The following is a 13,177-nucleotide window of genomic DNA, read 5'->3' as shown; positions in this document are numbered from 1 at the left end:
ATAGGGCCAGCCTACCTCATGAGCTTTACCAAACACCAGATCAAACACCAATTCTATCTATGCCGTCTCCAAGCGCCGCGAGCAGCTGCGTGTAAACTTAGAAAGGCGACTGCACTCGGGTTACCTGCTCATAAAGCTGCCAGGCGCGCTCTGTGTTGGCCACATCCTAGAACTGGGATAGTACAGTACAAGCTCAACAAGGAAGTCTTTTGCAAAACATGCAGCGTGATCGCTCAGACATTCATATCAAGCAGTTATGCAGTTACGACCGCTTAAAAACTGATCAAATAAACATCATCGGCAGATCAAGATTTATACAACACGCCTTTTGTCAGCTGTGTATGAGTACTTCAAATCCTATGATGTAGAAGACAGCTCTGTATTTAAACTTTAATAACCATGTTCAAAGAGCTTCCCTAAGGTCTAAACACAACAGGAAGTTGGGACTGTGCAATGAATCCAATGAATCATCAACTATGACATCCAACGGTTATGAAAAAAACACGATAGACATATAACGATTATTTTGCTGTGTTCCAATCCGATGCTCTCATTTTGTCTTGAGTTATAAATGCTGCGCACCCCTTTGCTTCACATTGGTAACTGTAACATCATCTTTTTTTACATGTATTATTTATGTTTTTCAGTTGAAAATGTCAATTTAATTCACTGTTTTTTAGTTTAGAAAATAGATCATTAAGAAATAATAATCGTGATCTCATCATAATTATTTTGGTAAATATTATTTGCCATACCGAGCAGACCACCAAACTGAAAATACTATGCGAGCACAGTCTATAGCTATTATTCCACAAAAGCTATGGGTGAAGGTTTCACTGTCCAACTGTGAACTCCCAGTTGCATTTCATGACCAATCAACGCCAGCTAGCCTAGGTATGCTTTCCTGGAACTGGGATAACAGTTGGCACATGAGCCGCAATGACATAACTCAAGGGTTCCTTATGCATTCAAGGATACAGTTTGTGGAAAGGCTTTCCTGACAAACAACACTAATGATAGCAAACAATGCCGTAAAAATGTCAGTCTTGGGAAATGCTCTGCAAAACAGGAGAGATGGCACGAAGGGAGTGTGCACTTCAAGGCTAGGCGTCCCGTGCATATGAAGAGCGACCCTCTTTACTCGGTAAATCTACAGCGGGACATTTGGCCATACAAGCTCCTTTTACTTTCTAGCTGACTGGCTCCGTCCAGTAAAGGCATCTCTCTGATGGTGTGCATAAATCTTTAATGAGACGTGTCTTGTTTCCTGGCGGAGCACTCGGTCTCTTCTTCAGGAAGGGGGCAGTTGTGGTTCTCGTGGACACTAGTCGTTCCTTAAATGCCAGAACAGGTGTGGAAGGATAAGATTTCCTTCTCCTGAAATGTTGGGGTTATATACACCTCGGCCTGCATAAGCTACAGATCTACTCTCCAGCAAGAAAAGATATTGGGAGACACTCTTTCAAATATGAAACCTAGTAATGTATTAGGTAAAGACAACATAGGAGAGATATATGGTTAGGGTTATGGTGTTTAGCCGATAAACTGATAAATACTGATAAATATCACACTTGCTAACTTGGAAATGAGGTCCTATGTCCAAAATCCTGAACCACCCCTTTGACTCTGCTAGCTAACTTAATAGCTAGATACTTAATTTGAGGTTATTTTAGAAAAATAATTATTAATTGTATTTAGCAATTTAGTCTGTGATACTAATATACTTCATGCAAGAATAATGTAGTCATGGATTTGTTATTTTGGCTTATATTCAGCTAGCAACTTATCAGTGCTAACGTTATTTGACAATACTGTACAAGATATGTAGTTTAAGATAACACTAACTTCTATCTTCGTACGAAGAGTCAGAGATCATCAGGTGATTCAAAGCTAGGGGTTTCCCGGCTGCCGTGAGCACAACTCTGTCTTTCGTTAACTAACCGACAAATGCATAGGCAGAGTTTCTGGTATGTCCCTCCTTGGTATTAAAAGATGGAGGCTAAAAAAATGGCTGCTGCTATACGGACGACTCTCCCGCCTGTATTTTAAATGGCAAATCCTACACTTATGAGAATACTACAATTTGTTAGCGGAAGTAATTGAACATGAATGAGCAAATATTTTTGAAGGAAAAAATAGATTTTTGCTAAGAATCAACTGAAGAAATTACAATGTAGCTTTAATATCAACTTGTACAGACTCTCCTCACAAGATGGCGGCGACCTGAAGAGCAAAGTAATGCACTGACTGCACCAACAGTCATTTTTTATACACTTTCATCAAGATTCGTCTGGTCTTCAAGCTATCATTTTGCTCTTATTCCCACACATCATACATACATACATCATACGAGTAGGCCTACATTGCCAATGAATAACTGGGTTTCAGTGTGAGTGGGAATTTGAGAAAGGTAGAGGACAAAGGACACTAGCAGCAGGAGAGTGTGAGATTTGTCCTTTAACCTTCTCCAGGAAATCACATTGTCTGAAAAAACAAATCACAGGAATCACTTTAACCACATTAGACTGAGGAAGAAGAAGCTACCCATGTCAGTGGAAGAGTTCAGGTAATTTTAATTTTAAATATTACAAAATTGTGCCTTTATAAAGTGTGCATTTATTAAGGGATGCTTTGTTGGCAGTATTTTCCACCTATATGACAAAATCCACATTCTCAAGCACAATTTGCATAATCAGTATGGATGCACAGATTAGACGATGAACTGCATCTGATCTGGAACATTAGACCGTAACAATGTCATGTCATATTTCATGAGGGAAATGTGAACAACTGTGAACACAATTATATTCTAAAAATATAGCTGCAAGCAGCAATGAGGGGGCCAAGCAGTTGAGCAAGAGTTGGGATTGGACTGGACTGGACTTGACTGTGTTGTGTTAGATTGGATTGGACTTGATTGGATTGTATTGGACTGGACTGGATTCGAAGGTCACCGAATTTATTGTGTGTCCTCAAGACCACATACCAAGTTTGGTTTAAATCGGTGAAAGTGTTGATAATTATAGCACCCCTAGTGGTCAAAGCACACCAAATTAATTGTGGGTCCTTAGGATGTGTTCACGAATCAACGTACCAAGTTTGGTGTCGATACGAAAAAGTTTTCCTAATTATAGTGCCCCTAGTGGTTAAAGTACACCAAATGTATTGTGTGTCCTCAGGATCGGGTCCTGAGGCCATATACCAAGTTTGGTTTCGATACGTAAAGGCGTTGCTGAGATATGACCCTACTTCCTGTGATTATAGCGCCACACAGTGGTCAAAATGTACCAAATTTCTTGAGCCTCCTCCTTATTGGGTCCTGAGCACATGTGGTAAGTTTACTCTTGATACGAGAAAACCTTGCTGAGATATCACTTCACTTCCTGTGTGGCGGCTTTGCCGAGCATTTTAATTGGCTGTTACGGGCGAACGGTTTTAGATTTGAGGACAAAAAGGGATAACTTTTTTGAGGCTTGGTCTGACGATCATCTGCACCAAGTTTGGTGAAAATCTGACAAACTTTGTGACCTGTGAAAACGTTTAGGTGTTTTTGATTAAATCCAATATGGTGGCCGAATCAATTACGATGACATCACAATTTGGCTTGGGTCAGCCTATAGACCTCCAACACTATTAACAGACCCCACTAGTACATTTTAAAGGGACACCAGGCAACGTTTTCGTGTTAATTAATCATCTTCGTAAGTTGGTATATAGTTAAATGACTCATTACAGGGCGAATGAAGACTCTCTCGCCCGCCCCTACTGCCTGTAAGAAGAATATCTCTTTAAAACTCATACAATGTCCTAATAGGATCCGAGCGAGCTACTGTCTTGTATGTCTGGTTACACTGATTGCATTAAATATGCCCTTCTATTGCGACATCTCATTCAAAATAGCAGAGCAACGCAAGCGACAGAAAGAAAATAGAAACGGGGCGTCTGATAAAATTTTGTCCGACAAAATGCTTGCATTGCTTGCAGTCAGGACACCCCAATTGAAAACAATGTAATTAAATGGATTTTATCACTAATGTCCGATCGTATCGCATCCTGTGAGGACAAGCCCTTAGCCTCACACATTTCGAGATTTCCTTAGTACATGGTTTTCAGTTTCCCTGAGAGAAAAGAGAGATGTTTTGGCTCTTATAGTGCCTACAAAGCTGATTGTTTATGAATGAAAAGTAAAGACTAATTTAAAAAACATATATTACACATTAAGGCTATAGCTTATATATCTAAGCAACAATACAAGCTTTAAACAAACCAATATAGAAATACAGGACAACTGGTTGTGTCTGCTTTTGATTTGTGCTATTTCATTATTGTCTTTTAGGTCAACTCCACCAGGTATGTGAACGAGTGCCAGACATTCCCTCAGCTTTCACAAATGTCCAGATCAACCACACTGAAAATCTGTCAGACGTGTGTAAGAATTCCCACGTCAACTGATGCAACTGCCATAAAGAGTTGACTGGGGAAATCAACACAACCTAAGAATGCCCTTAGCACACTGATCCTGTTTCTGAGAAGTCACACACGCCCATGAGCTTTCCTCTTTGGAGTAGAAAACATTAACTCCCACCCACCCCACACCCACCCACAACACACATCACTTGAGTACCCTAGCAGCCACTGTGGGAGGTGTCTACCTCTCAGGTGACCTCATTGGCTGCTGTGGAAAAGCCAAACCAAATCAGCTGGGGCCCTGGTGCTCTCAGCACGCCTCCGTGTCTGTGTGTGTGTGTGTGTATGTGTTAGGGCTGCACAATTAATCGAATTTTAAATCACGATCACGATTTTGGCTTCCCACGATCAAATTTGCGTGATCGAGCGATATTTCAAATGCGTGCTCTACCCATAGAACCAACCTGGCAACCCATAGAACGCTCCAATGCACTGTGGACTAGTGACATTATGTAAACTATTAGTAGGCTAGTTAGACTATACAATAAACGACGATCAAAAATCAAATGTGGCACAGCAGATGGCACAGCAGCAGGCCAAGAGCTTGTCCCTCGAAGCGGATCATCCATTGTTCGAAAATATTTCTGATTTCAGGCAAGTAAAGTTAACCAAAAATATAAGCAAAGCAGGGCTCTCAACTCATACCGTGAAACACATCACATGACGTAAACCACACATGTCTTTTTTTGATCACGTTAACTTTTAGTCCTTGTTTGCTTCCTCTGATAGCCTATAGCCTACTGTAATAAGAGTTGAGCTAACGACGGGATCCGTGAATTTTATTAATGTATTTTATAAGCGTCATGTGCAACCTACAATGCATATGCGTTTCAAGACACAGTCTACTCAAAACGAGTGAACAATAATGAAAATGTAGCCTACACGTCAGTGTTTTACATATCAACGAATGACTAAACCAGGGGTGTCCAAACTGCGGTCAGCCATGCACTTTAATCCGGCCCGCCGAGCATTTATTAGTTTATCATAGGCCGCTCGCTATTTTTTCCCAGCGATAGACAACGTTGTGGTTAACTTTAGGCTACTACAAACTGCTTTACACTCCTCTTAGAGAACGTTTACAATGTCAAAACAGCTTGTCACATCGAGATACATAGTATCTCCATTGCAGCAGATCTAACTACGTTATGCTAGTCCATTTAATTGGGGACGCATTTGAGCGTGGGAGAGGGCGATGGCAACAGTAGTTCCCACTACTGACCAATTTTAAACTGTGAGAGGGCACAGCCATAGGCACAGCACTAGCCATAGGCTATTTGAGTGGAGCTGGCAGAGTCTTAAAGTGACAGTGCACCATTTATAAATGAATTAAACGGCATCAAATTAACAGTATTTCTTAAGAAATTATTTTTCTACAACAAAATTATTTTGTCATTTAAATAATAAAAAACATTATTATTATTCTTATTATTATTTGTGTGTGGCCCGCTGGCCAATTTTCAAAACCCAATGTGGCCCTTCAGTCAAAAAGTTTGGACACCCCTGGACTAAACGATTACAGTAAACTCATGAACAAGAAGCAGAGCTTAAGTGGCTAATGGGGAGCGTTGGGAGGATTCCCGGTGGGCTGTTAACGTTTTCCCAAATATTAACAAAGTAGCACGCACAAAACATTTGTTTGGAAGTTGTTTGGAAGTTTGGAAGTCGCAGTCAAATCTATATTTGCAGTAATTTAGGGGAGTAAATGTGAGGGTAAGAATTTGGGTGAGCCAGATGGTAAGTCCAATATGTTTAGGGAAAAAATATTTTTCTCACTAAAATTAATTAATAATTGTGATCTCAATATTGATCAAAATAATCGTGATTATCATTTTGGCCATAATCGTGCAGCCCTAGTATGTGTGCTAATGCAGTGTGAATGAGACAGTGCAGGCGCACACATCTAGTGGTGGCTGGCTCGCTCATGCAACATGGACAAACACATACCTAGCCCAAGGACTTTAGAGGGAGAATGTGGGCACTTTAGTGAGAGAATGTGTGCCAAATGCATCACAGGTTTCACAGCTCAACCACCACCACAGCATTACGTGCAAAGGGGCAGGGCCTGAAAACAAAGACGCTTCCTCTCTGTTTAAAACCTTACAGGTGATGATGGCAATCGCAGAAAAACTCAAGTTGGCCTCCAAACGCACAGGCAGAGGCCAGGGGAGACGCATTGCTTTGAAGGAGTGCAGGAGAACGTATGTAAAATCATGTCCATGTGTGTTCTCAGGAGGGACGAGAGTGAGCATGTGTGTGTTTGGTGGGGGGTTCAGAGGCGCACTGGTCTCCATTTGTTTGAACCTCTTCAGCTCTGACCCACACGCCACACCCTGCACTCATCCATAAGCAGCCAGTGACAGGAAGGAAACGCGGGACAGACAGGAGGCCCTCATCATAACACCCCTCTAACCTTGACCAACACTGACATCAGCACAACAGTGATAAATAATGGGGTTTAAAACTCTGATGAATAAAGAGGTGAAGCAGACAGTAGCTTTTTGGTGTAAACCATGTTATACGTAGAAATCCAGTACGTTCTCCTCCACCTTTCCAAACGACATAACCCCATTCATCTTTGGCAATACGAGTCCCTGCTTATGTGCCGTGTTTGCAGACGAGCAGTGGAGGTAAAACGCTCAGACCCCGGCTTGCCAATGACCATATGGTAAAACTATGTCTGGGACTGCAGACACAGAGGCCAAGTAGAGTGCTGCAGTGAGAGTGTTTTAGCCAGCTAAGTAACTGTTAGTTTCCACAGTACATCTGTGAGCCAGAAAGATCTCTGTGGCTGCTCCACCTTCCCGACTTCATTTAACAACATTAAATGTTCAGACATATGTTCCACTAGCAGTGTGTCCTGCTTTATGAAGTGGCCCAGAACTTTTGGCAGGACACTTTTTAATGCACACTGTGAAGCCCGCACTGATTCACTTATATAATCTTAAATGGGGGAAATACACCATCTACCCTGGTCCTAATAAAACTGTTAAAAAGAAGAGAGAGAAGGAGGGGGGGGGGGTTAACTGAAAATATTCTATCAGACTTGAAAAGCTTGAAATAAGAGAGGGCTATCCCTTTTCAGCCACATGTGGACAAGAAGCCTTTTATAGTTCATTATTTAACGTCAGGGAGAGACAGAGAAAGAATCGCAATGTCTGTGCTTCTAATAATATTGCACGAAAACGGGCAAATAATCTGTTTTTAGTCAGGCCTTCAATCTGCTGACCATTCCACATTCCACCATGAAGCAATCCCTGCAAAGAAGGAAACCCTTTCCAGAGGAAAAACCCTCGGCCTGTCTCAACTGCTCCAGATGGCTCTTGTCTCAGTGCTGTGTGTTGGGTTTGTTTTAAGTGTGCCCCACCAGATTCTATATCAAAGCTCTAAGAGGACGGCACATGAAAATGGTTAAAAACATAGAGAGGCACCGGGGGAAACAGAAAGGGCTGAAAGATGGCCACAAAATGTACACTGGAAAACAGCTTCATTCTTTTCTTGCATCACAGCAGAAACTGGAAAGGAAGTCAGCATCAAGAACAGAGCTGAACGATTTGGAGAAAATATCTAATTGCAATTTTTCTGATTGTGATTTTTTTATTGCGATATAATTTTTGAGTAAAACTTCAGTTCAGTATTTACTGCACTCCAGATAATACATTCAAAACATGTGATGAAGCATCACTATTTAAGAACATTAAAATAATGTTATGTTCAATGATAATTATAATGTTTGTGACACTGATACCGCCATTGTTGTTGTTGTTGTGCTGACTTCACAGAGTCTGGCCTAGATCCATAGGCAAACTTTTATTTCCGGGTGGGAGGGCACAGTTTGAGGTTTAAAACCATTGGAGTTCCTGTGAACCACTTTGGTCCAATATGGCGTTTCGTCATACAGAGAAGTTTCTCTGCATCACACCCATAACAAGCAAGGGTGCATCTTATCAGCAAACAATCACACGTTTCATCTGCGTAACTCTTGCCAAAATGCATCATATAGTGTTTTGTGAATGTACCCAAGTCAAACTTTCATATAAATGCATAAGTATGTCCAAAGCGCCACTTTTAAGCTTGTATGCGTTGTCGGGTGAAATTACCTTTTGAATGGGAATCCTATAGGGATATTACTTTTTTGATACAATCGCGTCAAAATCGCTAATTTTCAAACACTAAGAAGGCTCGACACAACATGACATTGTTGGTGTACACAGAGTTTACTAAAAAGAAATGTTTTTTTCTGCTCGCTGCCATCTTGCCATCTTGCAAGGAGTGAGTTGTCCAAAATCTTTCTTTTTAGTAAACTATGTGTACACGAACAATGTTCTCAATGCTTGAGTTCATGTTCACGCTTCGGGGGGCGGGGATGTAGTAATTGAAACACCATGCCTATGTAACGTAATCACTCTCAGGAACGCCCTCTGTTCGCTGGTTGGGTCGGCTGCCCAACTACCGAAGTAAACGAGGGCGAATTAACCTATTCCAGACGGAGTACTGTAGGGAAAAGAAATCGAGCAGAAGTATGTTGCCAGGCAGAGGCCAGGCTAAATGTTGCTGGGAAAACAGAGATGAATGCAGTAAACTAATGAAGTAACTCTGTAATGCCTCTCTTGCCCATGGAAAAGCAAGGTTTTTCTAAGAATTTCCACAAACTCCGAAACAAGAAAGAGGAAATCAATTGTCAATGGGTCATTCTATGAAACGGGTGCCATTTGCGTCCACTAGGGCTGGTAACCGCATTACCACAATACCGCGGTCACGTCTGAGCTCGTCATCGTCATCACCGCAAAGAAAAAAAACAAACATTGACCTGCACATGTGTGTATAATATAGTGTGTAATGTCGTGACGTGATGTGTAATGTGATGAACCATCTTATGACATTGATTCAAGGTTTTCGAAACGAAACTTAGGCCAAAACTTATCATCAAAAGATGAAGCCGTTTCTATAAGTTCTGCACATTTTCTCTTTTCTCATTTCTCATTATTAGGGTGAACAGACTCAGTAAAAGCAGAGATTTTCTAACGAGAGACTTTCTAACAGCATTCAAAGAATCCTCCATAGAAATGTATAGGGTTAGTTTGTAATGCCAATTGGCAGTTGTCTATACCCCTCCCCGCCCCAACCGCATTGTTATCCTTTTTTAGCCTTTTTTAAGCAATTTGGGGAGGGGTTATATAATTCAATTCAGATTTTGTATGATGTACTTTTTATGTCAATGTGGCCTCTCTTACGTATCCCTCCCCCTTCACTTGAATAGGAAAATAGCTGCCCAAAGAGCCTTACCAAGATGGCCGCCGAGAGGGGGGGACCCACCTATAAGGACTTTGGTAATCTGTAGCTTAGACAGAATTTAACTGATTACTGCATCTGTATGGGACACGGGCTTTGAATATAGCATTATGCAACATCAAATCTTCTGTCTTCTGTTACATTTCTTCTTCAAGCAGTACTAATTCATATGCACATGCAGAATAATTTTGAAAAAGCAAGTTTTACATGGCATTGAAACAAGATAATTGCCTCGTACTTGCATGTACAGCAATTCCTGTTTAAGGCCAATCAGTGGGCCAAACAAGGTCAGTCTTTTAATAGTATTTCTTGAGGCCAGCACCAGCACATGGCAGTCATTCACATGGCCCTTCCCCTACAGCCTGAGGGCAGACCAGTCACAGTGAGGGCTCAGATTCTCATGCAGTTCTGTTGGTCAATTGAGACCTACATGGTAGCTCAATTGTGCCGTTACAACAGTGGGTAAATAACGCTGAATTACTTACTTAAACCCCCATCTTCAAAGTTGAAACGCCACTATTGCTGTGGAATTTGATCAGATACAAATTCCTCCACAAAATTGGAAAATAAACACAAAAGGCCAGAATCAACTGACCTTAAAAACACCTACAGTAGGTCTGCTGTTGTTACCTCATCTCATCATTGATCACTTGCTGCTATGTTTTGGCAATTAAAAAAAAAAAAAAACACATCTTGATACTGGGAAGAAATCGAAGAAGATGGCGAGATGGCTAGAAGGAATTTAAATAAGGAAACTGACAGGAATTGCCACAGTGCTCCATCAAATGTAACACATATGGCTGTCCAGCCATTTTCAATTAAATTAAAACAAATATAAGCCACTGCATTCCAACCTGTACAAAAGCATCTTAACAGGAAAATAAATGGAAGATCTAGGTTAGCTGACATTAAAAATTAAAAAGGTTTTACTTTACAGGGCTAATCTATGCACTACTTGATGAAAAGAATGAAAATCAAATTGAAACTCTAATCTGTTAGTGGTCATAAGTTTACAAAAAACTGCTCCTAGTAATCACTACGAAACAAAACCCCTTAATTTCACCCCTTTTAAATGCGCTATTTTTTACCTCAAAACCCTTCTATAATTAAGGTGTTTTTAAGTAGAGATGTGCATAGATTAAGGTCAATTAAGGAGAAAAGTCTACTGAATTTACCTCTTACTTTTTCGATTTCCCCTTAATTCAAGGATTCCTTAAAGGTAACCCCTGACTTGACAACTTAAATGTAGGGGGGGGTCACACCTTAAATTTAAGGGCAACTTCATATAAATTAAGTGGTTTTGGTATGTTTTCATGGGTAAAATAAGGTACGTTTGAGTACATTACGTTTCGTAGTGAATAGTGTAAGATATTGGATTTTTTTTTTTTTGCCTTCTCTCAAGTCTTATTCTCCATGTAAATCATTTATAAACTAAATCTGCATGGAAAATAATGCTGTACCACTGCTAGCCACCTTGCAGGTTTTTTTTTTTTTGCTCTACAAAATGGTATTGATTTATTATTATTATTATGGAATTATTTGTTTTCTATCTCCGCGTCAACCTGTTATGTCCCATGGGCTTCTAAAGAGAAGTGGTCATACAATGGAAACACTTGGCATCACCTTGACTCACAATAGGCATTTAAACTTTAGTCAATTCTCCCCCATCTGCCATTTTGTGAACTCAAGATTACCAAAAAGGACAAGAAGAGACTGAAAGAACAACTTCAACTCTCTCTTAGCCCTGTATGTTTACATAAACTTCTGCTTGGAGAAATGGCTCATTTCAACACAAGACTTTTTGCTGGGAATATAACCTCTATTGTTTGACCTCTCACATTAAGGATTTCCTCTCCCCCTTTTACAACACCCCCATCCTCCCTGCCCTAAGCCAATCAGGGTGGAGGCCATGGTGCTACCACTCGCTACAGCAACACAAACAAGGCCGCAAACCTCCAAACCCAGTGGCATTCCTGTGTTTACACAACACAACACAACACAACACAACACCCATGGCAAGTTGCTGGTCTTCTACAGCCATTTGCTTGTAGCAACTAAACCATTGCAAGCAAGTACACAGGGACAATGAAAGGACACACAGAGAATGCCCAGGTCCATCAGTTGAGGTCACTTATGCAACAACTACAAAGTGCAGTGCACACTAGACTTTTACAGCTTCTGAAGGCATACAAGAAGACAAACAGACTATAAAGGTGAAATCGTTGAGAGTCCTGGTAGAGAATGGAAACAACCCTGAACGACAGAAAGATTCCTCTGCTTCCAGCTCTCCTCCTAGAGGACTGCTGAGAGCTGATGTCATAGCATTCCGTCGGAACGGGAGGCTTCCTGTGTTGGCTATACTGGGGCCCCTCTCTACACCCCCCTTCCCCCTCCATGCTTGGGTGTGAGTGAAAGAGTGAGACAGCAAGAGGGAAAGGGGGGGGGGGCTATTCTGCATCACCCCAGTAAGGTCCAGAGGACACACCCACCAATGCCCTGACAATATTAAACAAATAAACACTGTTTAAAACACTGTTAAAAACATGCTGACCTATGGTCATCCTCAACCTATTCTATGCATAAAAGCAAACCTTTTCTCATGAGCTTCATATTTACCCCCTCTAAAAGCGCACCTCCACTGAGCCCCTACACCACTGAGCAGGCTAGTGGATAGGATTTGGAAGAAATGCAACGACTCTGTGAGTGTGACCACTGTGTCACAGACCACTGTGTAAGCTTACTTTAGAATGCATGGAAACTCAAAGGATCATAGAATATTAAAAGCAGTGGAAAGAATGGGGAAGTGAGCAGAGGGTCTGAAACCGACTCTTGTATCATAACTGACGAATGACCAAAGGCTGGTGTATTTCTGTCACGGCCAGTTGTTGCTCTAGTGGAATCTCTCAGCGCCTGCCCCCACATGGATGGGGGGCTGTGGAGGGGGCGTGAAATGAGGGCTTGTCAACATTGAAAGCGATTCTCCAGCGTCACCGTCACTACGATGACATGCTCTGCATTCCTCACAAAGAATCATATGACCTACTGTTGAACACACACATTCCAACACACAAATAGAAGCACGTCTAACAGGATGTAAACACCACATAATGAGTGTGCAACAGCAAGAGAGGAGAGAAGTGCACAATCGCACACACACTGGCACATCGAGCCATCTATAAAACCATACAACTAAGGCAGTGAAACAAACTGAACCCATTAGGGAACACAGAATACATTGTTGGCATCATATTTCAGTCAGTATTCCCATACCAATACATCCGGTAGCAATATTTAATGTAAAAGTACCACAGTACACAAGGAGTTTCAAACTTGCTTTGAATCCTTCCCCCTTTGAAACCCTTCAACACTTCGACCCTCCACTCTCTCCAACATGTCATAACAGTAGGCTAGTGGATGTGGC

General features: G+C 41.3%; 1 protein-coding gene across 1 annotated transcript in view; it reads right to left on the bottom strand.

Annotated features, from left to right (window-relative positions):
- trim71 (tripartite motif containing 71, E3 ubiquitin protein ligase) overlaps positions 1-13,177 on the bottom strand; it is a 28,872-nt gene that overhangs the window by 13,116 nt on the left and 2,579 nt on the right. The window lies entirely within an intron of this gene.

This window comes from Alosa alosa, chromosome 13 (assembly GCF_017589495.1).
Source record: "Alosa alosa isolate M-15738 ecotype Scorff River chromosome 13, AALO_Geno_1.1, whole genome shotgun sequence".
Classification (NCBI taxonomy): domain Eukaryota; kingdom Metazoa; phylum Chordata; class Actinopteri; order Clupeiformes; family Clupeidae; genus Alosa; species Alosa alosa.
This window is presented reverse-complemented; position numbering and strand designations above follow the sequence as displayed.